This window comes from Chiloscyllium plagiosum, unplaced genomic scaffold (genome assembly GCF_037043375.1).
Source record: "Chiloscyllium plagiosum isolate Xiang-an unplaced genomic scaffold, Cpla_swu_hap1 HiC_scaffold_2, whole genome shotgun sequence".
Lineage (NCBI taxonomy): Eukaryota > Metazoa > Chordata > Chondrichthyes > Orectolobiformes > Hemiscylliidae > Chiloscyllium > Chiloscyllium plagiosum.
Window position 1 is genome coordinate 31,462,825 of NW_028270140.1, and position 24,506 is coordinate 31,487,330.

General features: G+C 40.5%; 1 protein-coding gene across 6 annotated transcripts in view; it reads left to right on the top strand.

The window, feature by feature from the left end:
* Nucleotides 1–24,506, top strand: part of pip5k1ba (phosphatidylinositol-4-phosphate 5-kinase, type I, beta a) — a 160,477-nt gene that overhangs the window by 44,552 nt on the left and 91,419 nt on the right. The window contains exon 1 of one of the 6 annotated variants that reach the window (XM_087995730.1): nt 5,535–5,685. The exons of the other annotated variants lie outside the window; for them this stretch is intronic. The gene's annotated coding sequence lies outside the window, so the exon portion shown is untranslated. Of the gene's footprint in view, nt 1–5,534; nt 5,686–24,506 lie in introns of those variants that run through there. 6 annotated transcript variants of the gene reach the window in all.

Here is a 24,506-nt window from a genome sequence, read left to right on the forward strand (position 1 = left end):
CTGGAATACAGTGGAGTAAGAGAGGCTCTGGGGGCTATATGTTGTGAAGGAAGACCTTGGTTCCCAGAGGGAACATAACGTAGATGTTCCAGAATGATATCTAGACTCCAAGATTACATACAGTGTGGAAACAGGCCCTTCGGCCCAACAAGTCCACACCGACCTGCCGAAGCGCAATCCACCCAGATCCATTCCCTTACGTTTACCCCTTCAACTAACACTATGGGCAATTTAGCATGGCCAATTCACCTAACCTGCACATTTTTGGATTGTGGGAGGAAACCGGAGCACCCGGAGGAAACCCACGCAGACACGGGGAGAATGTGCAAACTCCACACAGAGTCACCTGAGGTGGGAATTGAACCCGGGTCTCTGGCTTTATGAGGCAACAGTGCTGGCCACTGTGCCACCGTGCCGCCCACAGTTTAAGAGACAGTTTACTAAAGGGGATTATACAAACCAGGAGGTCACAGCCGGTCAGGCAACATCCACGGAGAGCGAGCAAGCTGACTTCACGTCAGCTTTGATGAAGAGTCATCTAGACTCAATGTTGGTTTGCTTTCTCTCCATGGATGCTGTTTGACCTGCTGTGACCTCCAGCATTTTGTTTTTGGTACAGATTCCAGCATCTGCACTAATTTGCTCCTGTTTATATAAACCAGGGTTGTATTCCCTGGGATTTAAAACATTTGCATTCACTTGATCAAACTTTCAAGATATAAAGGGGAGCTAATAGGATAGAAAAGGGGAAGCTACTTTCCTGATTGGAGGCATGTTTTGATCAAGGGGATATTGCCTAATGATTAAAGCCAGACCTTTTGGGAATAAAGTGGTTAGCACTGCTGCTTCACAGCGCCACGGTCCCAGGTTTGATTCCAGCCTTGGGCGACTGTCTTGTGGAGTTTGCACATTCTCCCCTTGTCTGTGTGATGCCGCTGAGTATTCCAGTTTTCTCCCACATTCCAATGATGTGCAGGTTAACGTGAATTGGCCATACTAAATTGTTCAACGTTGTTAGGTGCATTAGACAGGGGGGGTTGGGTTACTCTTTGGAGGGTCGGTGTGGACTTGTTGGGCCGAAGGGCATGTTTCTACATTGTAGAGAATCTAATCTAACCTAATCTAATCTAAGATGAAGACATTTGTCTTCTCAATACAGCAGTAGTTTAGAATTCTCCTCTTCAATTAACAATTGGTGTTAGTTCGGTTTTTAAATTTTGAGGTTGTCAAGATTCTATCGAGGACCAAAGTGAGTCACGGATCAGCCATAATTTCATCAGATTGTCAGAAATTACATCCTTTCTGTTGTTTCTGGTAATTTGAGAATTTTTTAATGACAGTTGGCTATGGTTTTGTAACATTTCTAAAATTTTGCCTTTTAATTGAATGTAAATGCCACCCAATACTGTAGTGGGATTTGAACCTGTATCCCCAGACAATTTGCCTAGGCCTCTGGTTTACTAATGCAGTAATATTGCATGTATAACACTGCCTTCCCCCTTCTCTGAAGGGAGCAATCTTTGACCTAAAAATGTACAATGATATGTGCTAATGGGCTTATCCAGAGCTGTCAATTAAACAATAATGCTTGCTGGGAATTCTTTAATTAGTACCTTTTAGGAAGCTGATGGGGGAAAAAAAATCATGCAAAATGCTCTTTATATATGTCCCTGGATCATGAACAGGTTTGACCTCCAATGGTTCAGCTATGGATGTTGACCCATGGCAATGCTCCTACTCCATATCAGCCTCTTTGCACCTTTCTCAGGGTGCCACATATCCCTTACCCATGTCAGCAGTGCCCACCTCTCTCAGTAAGTTGACAGAGTCCAAAGCTGCACAGCCTTTGGCTGGCAAGGCTCAACAGGATTAGGAACATGAAGGTGTCCTCCTTAATGTGGCGAATGCAGGGTTAGACGATTAGGAAGCCTTCTTAAAGATTATACTGCCAGTCTCACTGTTGGAGGTTGACTGAAACCAGAGAGATTTCCTACCGTAACTAACATTTCTGGAATGCAGTTCAACCGTATATTACTATGTGACCTGAGGCATTGTAACAGTTCCCGTAGATATTTATATGATTCCACCTTCATCCCTCTTGGATTCTTCTGTTTATTTCAATATGCTGATGTAGCTCTTGATGGGGACTGATGTGCTGAGGGCAGAGGGTCAGGGGGAGGTGAACCCATACAACAAAAAACACTTGAATTATCACCTTGCACCCTGAAAACTGTGGGTGAAACCGGATTTACTGATGTGGAAGAGGATGAGGAAGCATTGTATCAGTGGGATTTTATTTTCATACCTAACTTGTATTTCGGGTTGGCTAAATGTGAAGCATGTGCAACAGGATCTTAAAATATTATTCCGTTTTGTGTATGTAGTTACAAAATACATCACAGAAGAAAACCATTCAGCTCATCGTGGCCATACCAGTTCTTGTTTAAAAAGTTTGGATGTTGAATCTATTTTCATTGGCTTTTCAGATCATAACTGGTGCGTAAATCATCATGTCCCCTCTATCTCTTTAGCTAATTGTGACCACTGGATATCGGGCTGTGATTTATGTATGTTTTAATATCATTGATTTTAAAGATTGGATTTTGAACTAATGGCATTTTTATTCATTTCACGGGATGACAGCACTACTGTCTTGGCCAGCATTTATTGCCAGTCCCTAAATGTCGAGAGGGCAGGTAAGAGTAAACTATGTTGTTGTGGGTCTGGAGTCACATGTAGGCCAAACTAGCTAAGGATGGCAACTTCCTTCCCTAAAGGACATTAGTAAACCAGATGGGGTTTTTTCCCTGACAATTGGCAATGGATTCATGGTCATCATTAGACTCTTAATTCCAGGTATTTATTTAATTCAAATTCCATCATCTGCCACTGTGGGATATGAACCTGGTACCCATAACATTACTTGGGTCTGCGGGACCCAAGAGGTTACTTGGGATCTGGTCTGCATGTGTGAAGAAGTTTAATGATTAACTTTAACATTTGAAGCTTTCTGGAACCTTGGTTTCTTTATTAAAAAACAGACATAAAGTTCTTAATGGGCATTTGTTTACATCGGAAAGAGTTTTTGAGTGAATAACATAAACAGTGTCATGTATTAATGAGAATGTGTATAGGGTATAGGCAGGCAGGGCAAGAGTTAAGTTCTGAAGTTTGTGAAACAAGAGGTTCAGCTGAGCATGACTCCGATCAGGTAAGAACTTACAGTTAACAATGGGCTGCTGGAGGCAAGGGTAATAGTTTAACAAGGTGGAAAAGCAGTCATTATGTAGAGCCATTTAACAATATCAGAAGCATTTGGTATGCAAGGTCAGCTAAGAAGGGGAAAAGTATCCATTGTATGAATCCAGTTAACAAGTTTAAGAACATTCATTGTAAAACAGTAAAGGGCTTGGTCTCTGCTATTGATACTCAATTATAACGGTCACCCAATTAATATGTATGTTGCCTTCTATGGATGCTCCTCCCTGTAAAATGACTATATAGTTCATTGAGAAACTGCTCTTCCAGAGAAGACTGAGAACTCATGTCCCTGTGCACATGGGCGATCATTATCTCTTCCTCCCAGGGCCCGGAATAAAGATGAAGGAGGTAAAGCTATACTGTATCTCTGAGTGTTTTGCTCCGACTGAAGGGGGAGTGGGACAACAATATTGGCGTAGTCGGCAGGATTCAAACTAATAGTTATGATAGGATGTTGTCAGCGATTGCCCGGAATATTGGTGTCTCGAGACGGACAGGCCCACAAGATTAGATTTGGAACCTTGGCCCCTATTGATATTCCTGTGTGCCGGAGATGGTCCCCTTGTTCGATCGCTCTCTAATCTACGAATTCCTGAAATGGTAATGAGTTTATTCGAGAGACACAGTTTTGCAATCACACTGGCAGGCAGAGGTTTGAGTCCACTGTGCTGCATTGGGGGTTGGGGGGTGTGATTGCAGTTAGAATCCTCTGCACAGTATTGGGGCTGAAGTCCCCTGGGGTGGGTTTGAATGGGGTTTGAGTCCTCTGCGCGGCACAGGGTTTCGAGTCTACTGGGTGGGTTGATTTGAGGTTCAAGACCTCCACACTGTGCTGAGCTTCGAGCCTTCTGTGTTTCATTGGGATTTAGGTTTTCTGTGTTTAAGTGGGATTCGGGTTTTATGTTTAAGTGGGATTCAAGTCCACGTGAGGAGTAAGGTGAGAAAGGGGTTAAAATTCCCTAGTGGCAAAATTTGAGTCTGAGTCTTTGTTCTGGGGGAAGGAAGTGGCTTAGATTGCGGCACCATGTGGTCTGCTGCGAGGGCTTTCTCTTTTTTATAAATGTAATGCAGTGAAAGAATGCAAAAAAGTAAATAAAATAAGAAACGCTGAAATTAAGGTTGTACTAATAAGGTTGAAAAAGGAAAGTTTCAATATAAATTGTGCCATGCTGAGAGTGTTTGATGTTTAAAAGTTTTGGTTTGTTAAAATATTGGTTCAGAAAATCCTTTTAAGGAACTTTTTTTCTCGTTTGAATAAGGATCTCAATTAAATGTCTTTTGTGGGCTATGTATTGGGGCAGATTTTTTTGCACTGGAATTGTACAACATTATGTCCTTTTTTAAAAATTATCAAACTTGTACCCTGAAAACAAATTGACTTAGTGCTTTGAGCCCCTGATGTGTTTGAAAATCTACAATGCCTGTTTTTTAAAAAAAATGTTGGGTCAGGGGTCATGCTTTAATCAGATGAGCGTAGTGTATTATAATATCTTTGTTTTTAAAGCAGAGTGTTCACAAAAAGAAAAGGGCATTTTTAGTTTGATATTTTAAGATTTTCGAGAGAATATTAGAACTTTGAGCTGAGCTGTTTCAGTTTTGTTAATTATTGTTAAGACTTCATTGGCCCCCTTCATATTGCAAATTCAAAGCATGTTGATCTCTCCCAAAGTTGCCAATGTAATTCCGACTGTTTTATTTGGGAAATTTCATTTGGAGAACATACTTTGAAATATTCAGCATTTATCACCCACGAATATTTGAGATTTAAATCTGAACTGAACCTGCCTCTTCAATTGCTAAAGCACAGGAAACATTTTGTTGTTTTCTTGCTGTTCCAGACTTTTGAAATATTTTTCCTGACAGCTTTCACGTTAGTCAAGTATCGATTTGTTCAAAGGAAATAATTTCTGAATAACTTGGATGGGGTCTCCCAAGGGTTTGATTTTAGGACCATTGATTGTTGTTTTACAATTGACTGAATTATTTAGACAGTACAATTTAGAAGTTTATGGATTGTATAAAACTTGATTATGTCATAAATAGTGAACAGCGTAACAGACTTTAAGAATTCAAAGAATATTGAAATAAGCAGACACAATTTAGATTAGGTTAGATTACTTTGTGGAAACAGGCCCTTCGGCCCAACAAGTTAAATGTGTGACAGTGTCTGTGCTGATAACTACCTTTGCAAGGAAGGAATGAGAGATGAAATGCAGAGATACTTTCAGCAGCTAACATCTTCTCCAGAGTTTCTCCATTCACAGATAAAGCATGCTTTTGCACCACTGCCCACTCTTCCACAACCTGATCCAACGGATTCAATCAGCTCCCCAGTCATGAGCATGAAAAGTGAAGAAGCTAACAACAGTGAAGAGGAGGTCCATACGCTTTTTGTCCATGGCCTTCCTACGGACCTTAAACTACGTAAGCTTTACCTTGTCTTTTGATCATGAAGGGATATGAAGGTTCACTGATGAAGCTAACATTACAACAGCCACTTGGCTTTGTTATATTTAACAGCAGAGAGGGAGCAGATGCAGCAAAGAATGCTGCGTTCACCTCGCCTGCAGCTGCTGCACTGCAGGCTCATGCACTGGTATCCTCCAACTGAAGCATCTCTGCAAGGATGGAAATCTCGTCAGTTTTGTGAAGCATTGAACTGCCCTTATCCAAGAAATCAGATTACTCCGAGGGGTGATGCAAGAACAGACTGAATTTTGTTTTCAGGTTGGACTTTAGTAAAGGAGATTTTGGAGAACTGACTCGTTTCCATTTGACTTGAAGGGGATGGAGTGGTCACTAATGACTGTGGATTTAAGAATATTACTGGTGAATTTTGTTTTCCACATGAGAGGATTCTTCAAACTCTAATTACTGTAATGGGCTAGTAATTTTTTGTTATGATTATTGGATGCTGTGCGTCAATAGCTTAAATACTGCTTGTCAGAGTCTTATGAAGACTGGTAATGCCATCGCGTTGATTATCATGAAATTATAAAGTGAGTGTGTGTGTGTGTGTGTGTGTGTGAGAGAGAGTGAGATAAGCAGGCAGGGAAAGAGTTAAGTTCTGAGTTTTGTGAAATAAGAGGTTCAGCTGAGCATGACTCAAATCAGATAAGAACTTACAGTTAACATTGGGATGCTGGAGGCAAGGCTAATGGGTTAACAAGGTGGAAAAGCAGTCATTATTTGGAGCCATTTAACAATATCGGAAGCTTTCAGTATGCAAGGTCAGCTAAGAAGGGGAAAAGCATCCATTGTATGAATTCAGTTAACAAGTATAACAGTAAAGGCTGGATCTCTGCTATTGATATGCATTGATTATAACGGTCACTCAATCAATATGTATGTTGCCTTATCTGGATGATCCTCCCTGTAAAATGACGATATAGTTCATTGAGAAACTACTGTTCCAGAGAAGAGACACCACTTGTGTCCCTGTGTACATGGGTGATCGTTGTCTCCCTCCAGGGCCCAGAATAAAGATGAAGGAGGTAAAACTACACAGAGTCTCTGAGCGTTTTGCTTCAACTGTAGGGGAACTGGGACGATATTAGGTTTCAGTTAGAAGTATCTGTAATAATGTGCATTTTTGGCCTGGGGAGAACAACCGTAGTTTGAAGAAGGCTTTTTGGTTTGTATTCAGAAGTAAAGGTTGTAGCTGGATAGGCAAACTAATTTGTCATGAAGAAGTGAGACAGTTTAGAACTGTTAAGAAATGGTTTAACTTAACGTTAGGAGTTTAGATTGAAGTTCCAGAAAATAAGTGCTTGTTTAATACCCTAAAGGGATGATTTGAAGCTGAGAAAGCCTAAGCTAAGTTGTATAAAGACTCAAAGAAGAGGCTATCACGTTCTTGGAACCAGGAATTGAAAGATTAGTTAGGGCAAAACCTGTAGAAAAGGGATTCTGTCTGATGTGAGTACTGTAAATGGGTGCTATTGGAATTAATTGTATTTTACCATGATTTTAAATGTTCAAACTTGTGTTATATGGAAAATAGTTTGGTTTATTCTATTTTTATCTTAATTTAATTTGCATTTAATAACTCCCCAAATCAGCAACATTGTGCGTGTGTTTCTATGAAAGACCATCTCAATAAAGCCAAAAAAAACCACACTGCTCTATCAAGCCAAATTTCAGTCTGGAATTTGACTTGTTCAGTAAGACCATCATCTGGGATCATAATATTTCAAGCCTAAGGATATTCCCCATTTGTTAAACTTGAATGCGTGTTCTGTATCTCATGTTGGAAATGTATTGATACAGGTTGTGCCCTGTCCAAATCTAATTATTCTATGCATTGTTCTGACAAATGAACAACTTGCTTATACGGCAGCTACTGTTAGTTCTAATTTATTTATATTTTTATTAAAATTTTACATATTGAATTTTGCTCTCTACATGTAATTTTGCAATTGTGAACTAGTAAACCATGAGTTCCATCTGCTGCCCCAGCTGGACATCAAGTACTTTGTGCCACTGTTAAAAGTGACAGGAAACTTTCCCCTCAAGTCTGGCCAGCACTTATATCCCAACCAAAACCACAAAATGCACCTGGCCTTTTTCTGACCACTCTTTGTGGGAGTTACTGTGCATACAGTGGCTACTGTGGGTTTCCTACATTACAATAGTGACTACATTTTTCTTACAAGTACCTAATCTATTGTACAACATTTTGGGAAGTTGAGAAAGGCACTACATAAGTGCAAACTTTTCTCGTGTACTGCTGTAGCTGTGTGTGCTGGAGGGAATAAATATTGGAAAGCAAAGATAGCGAAAGGCTAGCAGCGATGGTAACCGGGCCAGTAAAGAAACAAAAGAAAAAGCACTTATTTCCCTGACCTTTGCTTGTTTGTTTTTTTTTTGCTGCATGTTCTGATGTCTCTGTCATTGGCTCAGTAACCAAGGTTTTATCAGCTATACTCTGGTTAAGTACCTTGGGATGATTGCCATGTTAAACATGTGAATGAAAGGTGATGTTGCCATTATTATCTGGAAGTTAAATATTGTGGAAGAATAGTGCAGTATTAGTGTACAGAAAGGGCCAATGCTGAGGACCCCCACCCTACCAATCCTTGCTTCTAAAAGTGGAGAGCAGAGATATGTGTGTTTTTCTGATTAGCAATTAGCAGCTAGTGGTTTGCTTCAGGGATCAGTGTGGGGACCACAATTGTTTACTATCGGCTTGGATGATTGAGAGTGGAGACCAAATATTGTGTCCCCGAGCTCACTAAGTTGAGTGGTGGAGCAAAGTGTGCAGAGGACACTGAAAGTCTGCAAGGGATATAAATAGGTTGAGTGAGTGGGCAAGGATAAGGCAGGTGGAGTGCAATGTTGGTAAATGTGAAGTCCTCCGTTTTGGTAGGAATAACAACAAAATAGTCTATTATAGTTAATTTGTGAAAAATTGCAGCATGCTGCTATGCAGAGGGACTTGGGTGTCGTTGTGCATGAATCAGAAAAATTTAGTTTGCAGGTGCAACAGGTAATTAAGACAAATGGAATATTGTCCTTCATTGCTGCATCTGTACAGTGTGATGGTGAGGCCGTACTTGGAGTACTGTGTACAGGCTTGGTCTCTTACTTGTGAAAGGATGTACTGGCACTGGAGGGGGTGCAGAGGAAGTTCACCAGATAGATTCCAGAAATGAGTGGATTGGTTTATGAAGAGAAATTGAGTAGCCTGGGACTGTACTCATTGGAACTTAGAAGAATTGAGGGTTTGGGATCTTATAGAAACATATAAAATTATGAAGGGCATAGATTAGATTAGATTAGATTAGATTACTTACAGTGCGGAAACAGGCCCAACAAGTCCACACCGCCCCGCTGAAGCGCAACCCACCCATACCCCTACATTTACCCCTTACCTAACACTACGGGCAATTTAGCATGGCAAATTCACCTGACCTGCACATCTTTGGACTGAGCGAGGAAACCGGAGCACCCGGAGGAAACCCACGCAGACACTGGGAGAAGGTGCAAACTCCACACGGTTAGTCGCCTGAGGTGGGAATTGAACCCGGGTCTCAGGCGCTGTGAGGCAGCAGTGCTAACCACTGTGCCACCCATAGAGAAGATAGAAGCAGGGAGGTTGTTTCCATTGGCGGGTGAAACTAGAACTATGGGGCATTGTCTCAAAATAAGGCGAAGCAGATTTAGGACAGACTTGAAGAGGAACTTCTTCACACAAAGGATTGTGAACCTGTGGAATTTCCTTCCCAGTGAAGCTGTTGAGGCTACTTCATTGAATGTTTTATGGCAAAGATAGATTTTTGAACAGTAAAGGAATTAAAGGTTATGGTAAGTGGAGCTGACACCACAAAAAGATCAGCCATAATCATCTTGAATGACGGAACAGGCTCGATGGGCCAGATGGCCTGCTCCTGCTCCTAGTTATGTTTCTATGTTACCCAACCCCACCTCTTGGCAGGGTTTTGAAGTCTGGCAAATTTCTCAAAATCAGATCCTTTTTCTACAGGCTGGAACTGCCTTCAGCTGGTGCTAGATTCTCCTGAAAGCAAGTAGATAGAAATAAGGGAAAACCCAAACCAGAGCTCGATAACATGAGGTGGTCGTGAAGGAGTTGAATAGGATACTCGGGTGGAGCTTAATTACTCAGAGGGTGATGGGCATGTGGAACTCGCGTGAAGTGATTGAGGTGAATAGTATAGATGCATTTCAGGAGAAAGTTAGTTAAGCACATGAGAGAGAAAAAATAGAGAATGTGCTGATAGAATTGGGTGAAGGGCTGTAGGAGGAGGGTCTTCTGGAACACAAACACCAGCATGAGCCAGTTGTCTCAAGTTGTCTGTTTCTATTGTTACGACTGAGGTGGGAGGAGCGCTCTGTCCCTCTTTAATCCCACGGCCACACCTTTAATTGATTTACTTGGTTCCTGATTTGGCCAGCCACCTGCTTTTTCTATATTTTACTTATAATTAGCCATTAACTAGGTTTCTTTTAATAAACAAAATTATTAATTTATTATAAAACAATTCAATGAAGATACAGAATTGGTTAGCATACAGTTTGTGATACAAATATATGACAATATAATGGTTACATATAAACAAAATGAAGTTTTCATAACACCATGTTGTAAATTAAATGTAATTATAGATTTAGAAGTTGTTTGGTTGGATAGCACTGTCGAAGGGGTAAGTGACTTTTCATAAAAGTTTATTGTGAAGTTTGCGTTCTTTAATGGGGGGCAAGTTTGTGTCTCGAGAATGTGTGAAGACGCAAAATGAAGGCAACCAGATTTTCAGGAGCAGGTACAAAACTGTAGAGTTTGTGGGGAGTTGGAGAAAGTGAGGTGTGTACAATCCATTGTATCATGTTTTAGCAACCAAAGTACATTTCTCGGTATAATTAGACCTCAGGAAAATGAGCTGCTGTCCATTGCTTGCTTGATTGCACATGCAAAATTAATGTTGGCCTTTCTATTTTCTGACCATCTCAACATAAACTGTTGGTTTCAGTGTTGGCTGCCATGCACTTTGCAGAAACCTTGTGTTAAGTCGTATCATTTGTCTATCAACAAGGTACAGAGCTGACACTATTTCAGCTCAAATATCCTTTCTTTTTTGTCTGGTTTTACTGGGTATGAAAAACAGGTCTTCAAACACTTTGTCATCAATGGATCCAATTATATCAGGTGTAAAATATGCTATTGTATAATAGAATGGGCAAGAGCCTCTGAGAACATGTTATAACTGTATTGAACTCCAGTTTCCCTCACCACCAACCCCCATCCCAGTCTCTAATCTCTGTATAAGGTTTCATTGTTAATAGAAAAATATTTGATTTGAACTCTTTGTGCTAGAAGGCTGATCAAATGTATGCAGTCATTTTATATGTGACTCTTAACAGCTGATTAAGTAAACTTGTGTTCTTTGCTTGGCTTTGAGTCAAGTTTCTGAGGTGAGAATTGAAGTACATAGAATCTATAGTAAATGAACAAGCCATGCAGTCCAGCTCATCCATGACCAGTGTTTATGCTCCACACACACTTCCTACCATTTTCATCCTATCATCTTTTATCATTTTCTAGCTTATGCAATTATCTAGTCTTTGCTTAAATGTAGCCAAACTATTCACCTCTGTGTTGGCCTCTCCCTCACTACCTCACTCCCTCACACGTACACACATACGCACGCACACACACACCTGTTAACCCCTCTGACATCTCCCAGCCTCTTTGCTAAAGAATAACCCTTTGAGAGATTACCAGAAACGTAGCTGTAACCTTTTCAAGAGACAATACTAGCTGTTGCCTGTGGGGGAATAAGGTCACGAGTTCTTGGTTTGTGCTTTTTTGAATTTGCATTAACTTTGGTAGGTAAATGAACCTGTGTTTAGTGAGTGTAAGGACACTGGAGATTGCAACAAGGGTAAATCTGCTGAAGTCTTTCAGTGCCTCTGGTGGAAACTAATAGATTTTTCACACTGTCACAAGATATTCAATTGAAGTTTCAATTTTGCTGCTAACTAATGTATTAATATGTGAAACGGCATGATCTGCACATGCTCAAATCTTTTAATTTGGACTAGATCATAAATTATTTACATTATGTTGCGACATGCTTGACCAGAATCTCAATCGCTCTCGCTCTCGCGCTCGCTCTCTCTCTCTCTCTCTCTCTCCATGTTCAATATAGATAATGTGTTGGAATTGCTGATTGGAGGAGGACTGAAAGCCTTGCATTTATGTAGTGCTTTTGTGACCATTGGATGCCCAAAGATTTTACGGTTTAAGTACTTTGGAATCTAGTCACTGTTGTAATGCAGGATCTTGCATAAATCAGGATTCCACATGATTTGGTTAGGTTAGATTAGATTACCTACAGTGTGGAAACAGGCCCTTCGGCCCAACATGTCCACACCGACCGTCCGAAGAGTAACCCACCCAGATCCATTTCCCTCTGACTAATGCATCTAACGCTGTGGACAACTTAGCATGGTCAATCTATCTGCCTGCATATCTTTGGACTGTGGGAGGAAACCCACACAGACACGGGGAGAATGTGCAAACTCCAGACAGACAGTCACCCAAGGCTGGAATCGAACCGGAGTTCCTGGCACTGTGAGGCTACAGTGCTAGCCACTGTGCCATCTAAACAATGTAGATCAGGCAATGTTTTGTAAGTAATCCTGATTGAAGGATAGATGTTAGTCGGATACTGGGGAAATCTGCTTACTCCTTTTCAAACAATACCAGGTGTTATCATGGGTCTGGCAAGGATGCCTCTGATCAAATAGAATTATGGTGACAATTTTTTTTAAAAATCAAAAAAAATGGAAAAACATATTGAAACAAAAATTTGCAAAATCACAGCATGATGTTTAGGATGATTCCATGTCCCATATGAAAGTTTTGCCACCCAAGAGAGCAGATGGGCTTAATTTTAACATCTCAACCAAAAAGATGGAATCGCTGACCACGCAGTATTCTCTTTGTACTGTCCTGGAGCATCAGTCTAGCTTTATGTTCTCTACCCACTGGAATGAGAATGTGCTACCAACTTTACAATGCCTGATGCCTGAATGATGCTGAGCATCAAATAGGACTTGAATGGTAAGAAACATTGACTGAAACATGGTCTTTTCATTACATAAAAGGAACTGGCTGAGGGCTGACCCTACCGAGGACTTAAAGGATAAAAACCTTAACCTGGAATGTTACTCGAAGTGGGTATAGAATAAAGAAACATGGATTCAAGCAAAAACAACTTGACCTTTTACAAAATAAAGCACTGCAGATCTGAAACAAAAATAGTGTACTGGGAAAAACTTAGCAGGTCTGGCAACAACTGTGCAGAGAAAGAGTTAACTTTAAGTCCACTGACCCTTCAGCAGAAAGATGCACATTTGTAATGAGGTGCAGCTCAGTAAGTTTGCATGAAACGTAAGAGAATAAAAAATTGGACCCAGGCCATACTTGGTGCAATGGGGGAATTCGGCCAAAACCGATTTAGTTACAACTACGTTTGCATGTTTTGAGTGAAAGCAAATAAAGGAGATGACGATAGAGTAAATGTTTTCCTCACCATGATGAGGCCAGACCATTTTGAGATGGTGCTCATCCAATGTTCTCCAAGAATCCCAAAAATTATGTTCTGTCAAAGGAATCTGTTGTCATGTGATATTGTTGCTGATTACATTCTTGAATAGAATGATACTCTGTATATGGCGAAAACTTGGAAATTAACCTTAGACATTGTCATGCAAGTTCTTCATGACATTGGCTTACTGTCTTCAGCTGCTTCATCAATGACCTTCCCTCCAACGTGAGGTTAGAAGTGGGGATGTTCACCAAAGATTGTGCAATATTCAGCACCATTCACGGTGACTCAGACACTGAAGCAGTCCAAGTCGACTAGTAAGCAATTATGTGACGGTGTCAGGCAATTAAAACCTCCAAGAAGAGATCATCTAAACATTGCCCTTTGACATTCAATGGTGTTACCATCACTGCCCAACTATCAACAATCTGGAAATTCGGCAGGATCCGAGGAGAAGGAAAATTGACATTTCTGGCAAAAGCCCTTCATCAGGAATCCTGACCTGCTGTGCTTTTCCAGCACCACTCTAATCTTAACTTTGATCTCCAGCATCTACAGTACCCACCTCTGCAAATCTGAAGATTGCCATTAACCAGAAATTGAATTGAAGTAGTCATATATAAATTATGTGTAAAGTCGCCATAGTTCATAGGGCAGCACTCTCATTGAGTTTAACTTGAGGATCACCACACTCCAGTGTGGGACAATGTTGAGAAGGTGGGACTTTCATGATAATTTCAGCCAGTGCAGGAATTGAGCCCATGCTGTTGGTGTCACTCTGCATTACAAACCATTTGTCCAGCCAACTGAGCTAACCAGCCATCAATTCATATGTGTACACAATGACTACAAGACAGGTCAGAGCAGTGAGTAACTCCCTTCCTGACACCCCATAGCCTAAGTCGAGAGTGTGATGGACTAATCCACACTTCCCTGGATGAGTGCAGCACCCAAAAAGCTTGACACCATCCAAGCTAAAGCTAACCCGCTTTAGTTGATATCACAAGTACAAACACTCACCGCCTCCACCACTGATGTTCAGTATCAGCGATGTGTACTATTTACAAACTGCACTATAAAAATTCATCAAGGCTGCACAAACAGCACTTTCCAAACCCAAGATCAGTTTTGGGTTGGGCATTAAATGCTAATCCAGCCAGCGTTGGCCACATTCCCACGAATGAGGGAAAAGCTTCAAAAGCAAGTAAATCAAGGCCAAACCATTTCAGCAAAAGCAATGAGCTGACTTGGCTGGAGGTGTGAGATGAAGCCAGAGCCATGGATCTGGCAAAAAATAGTCTCTCATCCATGTAAACGTTATCTTTTACAGGCAGTAAAAATGGTCCAGCAGATTTCCATAAAATCCAGGTCATGTCAATCAGTTTCATAGTCTCAGAATCAGACCTTTTAGCTGTTACTATTCTAATATTAGCCAACAAACCTCTACATGCACCAGTTTCCAGTAAAATCATTACGCTTCTGAGAAAGCTGATCACAGCTAGGTAACATGCGGAAGTAGAAATAAAGGCAGGTTCTAGGCCCTAGTATGCATTTCAAATGTGCATATGATTGACCTGGGAACAGAGAATGATGTGATTAAGATATGAGTAAAAGGGTTGAAGGTATAATTACATTAATTAGTTTGGAAATGGAGGTCAGAAATTCAGCTGCAGCAATATCTGTTAGCTTGCATGGAGAGTACAGTAAATACTATGTCACACCTCCTTGTCAGTTTTACAGTACTTCAGACAAGTTACTGGAGTAACAGTATCCCAATATTCTAGGTCAAGTTAGTATAAGAGTGAAATATAATGTATCCCCTGTTACTTTGGGTAATAGCGAAAGGTGCAGTCTGGCTGAAGGGAAGGAGCTGGATTCAGAAAATGTGGTTAAATTGAGCAGAGACATGATCTATATTCATATATCTGACACCAAGAACTTGTTAAGAGGGCCCAAGTGAACTTTAAGCAAGGAAGGCCAATTGATAAAATAAACATGGTAAAGACAATTTGCAGGCAATATTTTGGCTTGACCAGTACCAGAGGCACAGTTAGAAGCATTAAATAAAGAACTTGTGAAAAATAGTGAAGTATCTCATAGAATAAGAATGATAGAATTATTGTTCATTTCCCTTCATGATCAGTCAGAGGAACAAGTGCATGTTGAAAGAGTTTTGGTCAATGGCTACAACAAGAGGATAAATGAGTCTGCATCTATTACAATTGATTATTTGAGAAGAGAGGTCATATTTTAAGCGTTGCTAGAGGTATTGGTGTCTGATAATGTTCCATGCACTATATCAGAAGAATTTGAAAGATTTGAAATGGAGTCAATTCCTCAGTTGTGAAATGAAGTGTACAGTTGGGAAGGAGATCTTTGGAGATGGTAAGGATAGTGCTTCCAAATCAGTCAATAACATGTGGTGCTGGAAAAGGCACAGCAGGTCAGGCAGCATCTGAGGAGCAAGAGAGTCAACATTTCAGGCATAACCCTTCAGAACTGGGAAGGGGGTGGAGAGATGGCACAAGTATTTGCTGGTGACCGGTTGGGCAATAACTCACATGTTTCTCTTCATTATAGGCGAGACAATTTTCTGTTCCCTTGCAGAATACCCCCATGTTCTACGAAAGTTGATTTCCTTATGAGTTGGCATTTAAATTTTCCCTTTGGATAATATTTAGCTATTTAATTGTAAAGAAAGGGAAAAGAGCGCAGATTAAAAATGAGTCATGAAAACCAAGGCATGATGAATAAAACTGTTGTAATGATACTAGGTGCGTTCACACATTTAATGAAGACTGGAGAGAGACTGTTTCAGTGTCACACAGGTTATTGATTGAAAGAGGCAGTCTGGAAATAGTGCGTGAGAAACCTCCAATAGTCCAAATCATCCTACAGGAAGAAGGTGCAAATCACAAAGATTGAACGGTGAGAGTCTCAAAGAATTCACCATTATAGCAAGTGTTTGCTTAAGACAAATCAATCATTGTCGCAGTTGCAGCCATTAAATGGATTTGGTAGTTAAAGTCAAATGTCAGATTTGACGCAGTTGATTTTGAGGGATCAACTTCAAGCTAATAGAAATAAAATGCGATGCCATGATAGAAAGAGAAAGAAGCCAATTCGCATAATTAAAAATGTGTAGGAAGGAAGAAGAAAATGCTGATTTAATTTATTTCTTGTCAATTATATTTTTGCTAAATACACAGGTGTTAACGAACAGCACTTTTTATTTATGTGTGAATTAGTATGATAATTAAAGTTATATTTTATCTGATTGTAGTAAAATAAATATGTAAGCTAACTGATTAAAATTTGGAATTTGCTATATGTTTAGTCATATGTACACAATTTTGCAGAGCACATGTACAATTTTACATCTTTAATGTACAATTTTTAAATAAGGAAGGAAAGTGTGGAGCTGACTGTGGTGTAACCAAAGTAAATTCAATAATTGCTACTTGCTGTGAGTCCACATGTTAATCTTTTCAGTTTAATACACAACAGCTGATGGCTAAATCATGGTCAGATGGGCCAATCAGGCAATGTTCTAATAACCAAAAGTAGAGTTATTTGAGGAAGTTAAAAATCACACACACCAGGTTATAGTCAGACAGATTTATTTGGAAGCACTAGCTTTTGAGGTGCTGCCTTTTCATCAGGCAATTGTCAATCACCTGATGAAGGTTAAAAATCACAAGTTATAGTCCAACAGGTTTAATTGGAGACACGAGCTTTCAGAGTACTGCTCCTTCATCAGGTGGTGGTGTTGTGTGATTTTTAACTTTGTACATCCCAGTCCAACACCGGCATCTCCAAATCATGACCTGATGAAGAAGCAGCGCTCCAAAAGCTAGTGCTTCCAAATAAACCTGTTGGACTATAATCTGATGTGATTTTTAACATTATCCACGCTAGTCCAACACTAACACCTCCAAAAGCATTTGAGAAAGGAATTCCTGATTTTCAGGCGCAACCAGCATTAATGAAACAATTGACATCAGGAATGCTCCAGATGTCCGAATGCAAATATACCAGAGAGCTGTAGGGCTGAAGTGGTTAGAGATGGGAATGAGTGAGGACATAAGCAATTTTAACATTGAAGTAGCGTGTCCTGGGTGAGAAATGTGGGCAAGCGAGTACAGGGCTATTGGGTAAACAGGACTTGTCATGTGATTGTCTCAAGTTTGTAGGGATTGAGACAAGCCAACAGTGTTGAATAACATCAGCAGGCCAACTCACTACACTGAGCGGCTGCTCATGATGCATGTTGTTACCACTATTCTCTGTAGATGTATGAAACTATTTGGACTGTTTAGTTTTAAAGTGGTGGTGGAGGAAAATCACTATGTAGATAAGTTTCTTGTATTAGCAAAATTTAGTTTATTACATATTTGTAATTATTTATGGATGACATTGTCAACACACTTTGATCAGATGTTTGGATACCAAAGGAGTGAGATCTAAGCTGTTATGCTGACCAGTCCACGTGACCTCCACCCTAGTCGGTGGTCTTTATTGTCATCCCTTAGTATTAACCCTTTCAGACCCTTCTACAGCAGCTGAGGGTTTTCACAGCAGATGCGCTGAGGCAGGACAGAGTCTGGCAGTATTGTGGAGATGTGAAGGTCTTTGTGATGGTATGAATATGTTTTTGAAAGCTCAACTTGGAATCAGTTACAATACCAATATTTCAAACAGCCTGATACAAATAAATAGCTTAATTTAGATGACAGTCATAAAATGTAGAATAAGCTTCCAGATAAGAATACATGAAGGCAAAAAAAAGGATAAACTACAGCAAGGGTTTTTTTGGGATCTCTCTGGATGGGTACATTTAAATGACCTGAATGACCACGTTGCGTCGTTATCTTGTGAAGTGCCCATGTCAAGGTTGCCTGACTTTTTAAAAGTTTGTGTTCATTTCTTAGTGCCATTACCTGACTCAGCATTTCCCATTTAAAACTATCAAAAAGTTTCCAGCAGTCAGGGCAACATCTTGTGTGCTTTGAGCTTCCTTGGTTTAGGATTTGTGAATAAAACTGGCGACTCGAACAACTTTCCCAGGATATGGTTTCTGAACAAATGATGTTTGTTTTATTTCCCCAAGATTGCTCAAAATTGGTAACTGCTTAATGCCCATGCTGCATTCTTTGGTTATAATTTGATTCCTACCCATGACGTGTTCAGACTGGCAGGAACTGATTCTCTGGTATTCTGTGTTGTTCCAGAGTTTGCCTTTGTATTTTCAAAAGCCAGGCACAGTGGAAAAAAAAATACAAGACCAATTACTTCCTGCTTTGAATTCAAAAATATGAACATGGGCCAAAATTTGGTCATGTGAAAACATCACTTTAGTTGTGATCCGTGCAAAATGCCTTCAAGTTCTCGGTAGATTTAGTTTTGTAACCAAAAAGGTTGATCAGTCTGTAATTGAGCAGTTGGCTCAGTTTGATTGGGTCATGTTGGTGCAGCAAACACAAACATCACCCAAGTAATATTTTTCCCATAAAGCAAAAGTGAGGTATTTTAATGGGAGACCTGACTGCATTGCTGTGGATTCACAGCCAAAGAACGTTTTAATAACTGGGTTTTTTCAAATCTCACATTTTAATTACCAGATTACATGCTTGAAGAGACTCTTTGACTCTGACTCTATGAAGAAAGTTAAATCGTACTGTACAGCAGGGGCCATTCAGTCCATCCAGTCTGTACTGGACAAAAGTACACTACTACCTACTTTAGTCTCATTAGCTACACTGAATAGGATGATACTTAAGTGTTTATTCGAGTACATTTTAAAGATTGTAAGGTTACCCACCTTAACGACCCTTAGTGCATTGCAACTCCCACCACACACTCTGGATGAAAAATGTTTTTCTCAATCCCCTTTTAAACCTCCTGCCTTTGTCTTTTTAAAAAGTTGCTCTTGTTCTTGACTCTTTGACCAAAGGGAACAGCTATTTTATATCCATCCAGTCCATGCCCCAGTATCCTAACATACACACCCTCTTGGGTCCCCCTTCAACCTTCTCTGTTCCAACAAAGCCAACACGAGCTTATCTAGCTGCCATTCGTAACTGAAATGCTCCATTTTGGGCAACATCCTGGGAAACCACCTCTGCACCCCTTACAGAACAATCACGTTCTTCCTATAGTGTGGTGACCAAATCTGCACACAGTACTCCAGCTGTGGCTGAACCAATGTTCTATACAGCTCCAACATAACTTGCCTGATCTTATAATCGATGTCTCACTGATAAAGGCGAGTGTCCCATTTGTCCCCTTAACTAGCCTATTAACTTATCCTGTTACCTTCAGGGATCTGTGAACAAGGACCCCAAGATCTCTCTGTTCCTCTGGGCTTTGTAGTGTTCTGCTGTATGTGCGCTCCCTTGTCTAGTTACTACTTCCAAAGTGTATCTTTTCACATGGTTAAATGCAATATCAATTCTGAGGCTTGTTTAACATTGGAGTTCCAATTGGACAAGAACATTACACTTGTTTTTTTCAGTAAAAAATGTTTAGCACGTCAATCCACATTTGAATTCAAATTATCTCTGTGTAGCTAACATTTTTTCATTGGTTTCAAGGCCAGTGTTTATTGTCCAACCCTGGAGACCGTGCTGGTGGGCCACTGCCTTGAATGGCTGTCGTTTGTGTGGCATAGGTAAACTTACCGTTCTTAGAGATGGAGTTCCAACATAAATATTTTGCTGCTCCTTCATGTCAGGATGGTATATGACTTGAAAGTTGACTTGCAGCATGTGTGACACTAAGGAGCCCTGGTAAAGCTGAAGTTGAGAGTGAGGGCTGTAGAGATGAGCGTTGTCCACAAGACATAGTAAGAATGGCTTTGAGCTAAACATTGAGTTACGACAGCCCCAGCTCAGCACTTCTGTAATATTGGGATCTGCACTTCCACAGACCTGGAGCTCCAGCTTCAGATCAGAAAATGCAGGCTCCAGGAGAGGGAAGCAGCAAGGGTGGGTCAGACACTGGGACAGGGGTAGACAGGCAGGAGGCTGGAAGAACACAGCAAGCCAGGCAGCACCAGGAGGTGGAAAAGTCGACATTTTGGGTGCAACTCTTTTCAGGACTGGGGGTAGGTGTAGGGTGAGCTGCACATAAAGGGGGTGACAGGGGCAGGGTGGTGAAGTGGGGATAGGTGAAGACGGGTAGAGGGTACGACCTAGTTGGTCGATGGGAGGAATGGATCCGGTTGGTGTTAGGGAAGGAGGAGAGACTGGGAAGGGAGTTAGGGGACAGGGAGGGAGGTTATTTGAAATTGGAGAATTCAATATTGAGTCCTTCGGCTGTAGGCTGCCCGGAGCAGGAAGGGCAGCTCAGAAATGGAGCTAATTCGGTCACAAAATAAATAGTGTTAAAATGAACCTCATGACACTTGAGATTGAAGACCTTAACTTAAAAGCAAAGTTAAATGGGACAAAGTTGAACAAGAACACTACTGATTGAGCTGGGGGGTATTGGGGTGGTAGCATAAGGTTTCTTTGCCCATGTTTGACCTGATGCCAATACACTTCATTGTGTTAAGAATCCATGTTAAGGGATTCCCAGGGAACTCTCTTCCAATAGTGTGCCACCACACCGCCATCTCTGATAGGACTGTCCTACTGGGACAGGACAAACTCTGGGATGGTGGTGGTGGTGTCTGTAAGGTAGAGGAGCATAGCTGTCTTAAGCTGTGACTTGATCAGATTGCGGAATTGTTACCCCAATTTTGCTGCAAGTCCTAAATGTTAGAGGGAAAAACTTTGTAAAGGTGGTTTAGGCAGTGCATACTTTTGTTATATGCAGTGGCTTGTTGGTGCCAGCTGGTTTTAGTTTTGATCAATCTGATACAACTGAGTGGCCTGCTGGGCCATTTCAGAGGCCAGTTGAGGGTCAGCAACGTGGTTCATATTTTGGAGTCAGATCTAGGTCAGATTGGGTAAAGACAGCAGATTACCTTCCCTAAAGGACATTTATGAAACAAGTGTTTACAGCAATCTACAGTTCTGTGGTCACCATGAGAGCTACTTGCTCTTTATTGTAGAAATTCAGATAGATCTAAAATAAAATGTGTGACTGTGGTCGGGACAGAGATCGGAATCAAAACAAAACATGGAGATGCTCAGTGGGTCTGGCAGCTTTTGTGGAGAGAAAAGAAATTAATATTTTAAATCCAGGTGACACAACAAAGCGTTAACTCAGTCTTCATAAATGCTGCTAGACCTGGTGAGTGTCTCTGGCTGTTTCTGTTTTTGATTCAAATTTATCTGTTTGAATATCAGTTCCTCTTCTCAAGTTGTGCAATTTGGGTCTGGTATGCCAGTTCAGCATTCATATATATATATGGTCAAAAAAATTATCCTTTTCACCCTTAAAACAAACAATTCATTCTAATATTTTCATATTTGAGACTCACGGCAGTCTCAAGTCAAAACCAATTGACAAAATATAGATAATTTTGTGCTTTAAATAAGGACACAAGAAGTGAAAGTGAAAAGTGTGATGGCTGGAAGATGGTTGTTGAGGAACTATTAGTTTAACCACAAGTTGTTAATTTAAAAAGACAGTCCAATTCCTGGAGTTTTTGGGAGTGAAAACTACAGAAGATATCAAGATCTGTTGCGATATTACTCAGTTTCCTAACTGGATCGGTGGTAAAGGATGTATGCGTCCAGGATTCTTATTGATAACACACTGACATATTTTCAATATGCTTTTGAGGAAATTGCCCAGTGTATTCAGGGGATAAAGAGATGCACCATGAAGTGTGAATCACCAGAATTTTCTGGTTAATTTTCTCCATTCTGATTTGCATAAAAAAGACAAGGTTAAGGACAAAATACTGTTAAAGAACTTGATGGATCTGCACGTTAATTGTCCACTAATACATTATCACAAATTTAACTTGGTGATTAAGATTTTTTTAATACTCCAATCAATTATTCATTAACAACTTTTAAATTATTTCCATTCTCTCCCAACCTCGTTCTGTAGCTCTGTCACCAGCTTCCCCCCCCCACCCCGCCCCGAGCCACTTCTCTCCTCTATTTATCAGTCTGGACCGAAATTGACGTGAACTATTTTGATTTCTTTCTACAACGTCGGTTTTCCCAGTGCTTCAATCTCATTGTTTCTAGAATCAGACTATTGTTCCCATCATTCAATGAGGGGACCCCCCACCTTTCTCATTTCCTTCACTTTTCCCCGAGTGTTAAGACCTGAAGCGTAACAGATCGCAGTGACATCAGCCACCCTAACAAGATCTTGAGTTAGTGTGTTTGGAACCCTTGTCATTATAACATCAGGTTTGTTAGCTTCTGTCTCAAGAATTTACAGCATGGGAACAGGCCATTTGGCCAAATTGGTCCATGTCATTGCCACTCCACTTGAACCACCTCCCACATTAACTTGATCTCACTCTATCAAGTTATCCTTCTGTTCCATTCTCCCTCAGTTATCTAGCTTCCTCTTAATGCATCAATTCTTTTTATTCAAGCACTGTATAATTAGTTCTGTGCAATATCAATCTGTTTTCAATTCTTGAATGATAAGATTTGATTCACCTCGGGAAAGGGGAGGAAGTCAAGATGGGTTTAAAAATTCAAAATGAAGTCTAATGGTGTGATCTAGTAGCTAAAGTAACATAACAAAGGGACTTGTGTAGATTGTGTTTGGATCAGGAACTTTTGACCCAGACTTCATCTGAATTGAAGATCCTCTATAGACATGTAACAACAAATCTAGAATTAGAATCCCTACAGTATGGAAACAGGCCCTTCAGCCCAACAATTCCACACCAACCCTCCAAAGAGTAACCCACCCAGACCCATTCCCCTATCCTATCACCGATATTTATAACTGACTAATGCACCTAACCTAAACATCCCTGAACACTATGGGCAATTTAGCGTGGCCAATTCGTCTTAACCTGCACACCTTTGGATTGTGGGAAGAAACTGGAGCACCCAGAGGAAATCCACACATACACTGGGAGAATTTGTAAACTCCACAGTCAGTTGCCCGAGGCTAGAATCGGACCTGGGTCCTTGGCACTGTGAGGCAAGAGTGCTAACCAGTGAGCCATATAGTACAGGGAGTTAAATGATGGCATCATTTTTTGACCTCGTATGTTTCTAATTTAATTTGTGAATTATAGTATGACGCCAGTCACTTCCATCCCTCTAATACGTTTTATTTGCTTTATTCATTCTTGGTATGTGGGTATTCCTGTTAAGGTCATCATTTATTGCCCAATCCTAATTATTTTCATAAAGTGGTCCAAGTAAGCGGTCTGATGGGCTAATTCAGTGCACATTTGAAGAGTCAGTCAGATTAGGGTGGAAGGAGTGCAGTTTCATCTTTTGGAGTGTATAACCGCCATTACTTTTACTATTGTGGAAGATGATTTGCAGTATCCTTACAGTGGAAAGTGTGCTAACTACACAATTTGGAGCAGTTGCAGGAAGAAATTGATGATGAAGCAGTCTATTGAATCGCTCAACTTAATTTAAAAAAAACACTTTTTCTTTTGGTCCTTTAATCAAAATATGTAATATTTACTGAAAGCTGGGTGGTGTATTAATGCCATGACTGGACCTAGTTTTAAACTCATGGTTGGTATGGTATGTTCTTGTCCTGTTGGCTGCAATTACTTTGGGCACTTTAGAGTTTAAAAAAAACTCTAAACGTGCATGTTATATTATGAGGCACGAATAAGCAGTGTGATATTTTCCTGGATAGCCATTGCTGACATCTTCTGGTATTTTGTGCTATTGGCTGAGGGTTGTTTCACTTCCACCAGTCCTCTTTTGTCTTTGCTTTGTCTTGCCCCCATTCAGTGGCGAGAGAGAGAGAGTATCCACAGACGAAGCACTGTTCTTGAACAACAAGGTTTATTACGTGATAACAATAAGTACAACATCATTGGTCAGGTATAATTATGAAGACTTTGGGGAGCTGGTACAGATACATCTGCTCTGACAACAGGAATAGAACCCTTTGTCTTCATGCTCTGAATGAGAGCCCACCTGCTCTACTGATGTCACAATGAACCTCTTCAGTATCTTCCAGCTTATACAAAATTCGGTAGCCCTCCCCCGAAACAAATGATCTCTTAGAGGACATTAAACTAAGGCCCTGTTCAGATTAATTTGAAAGATTCTT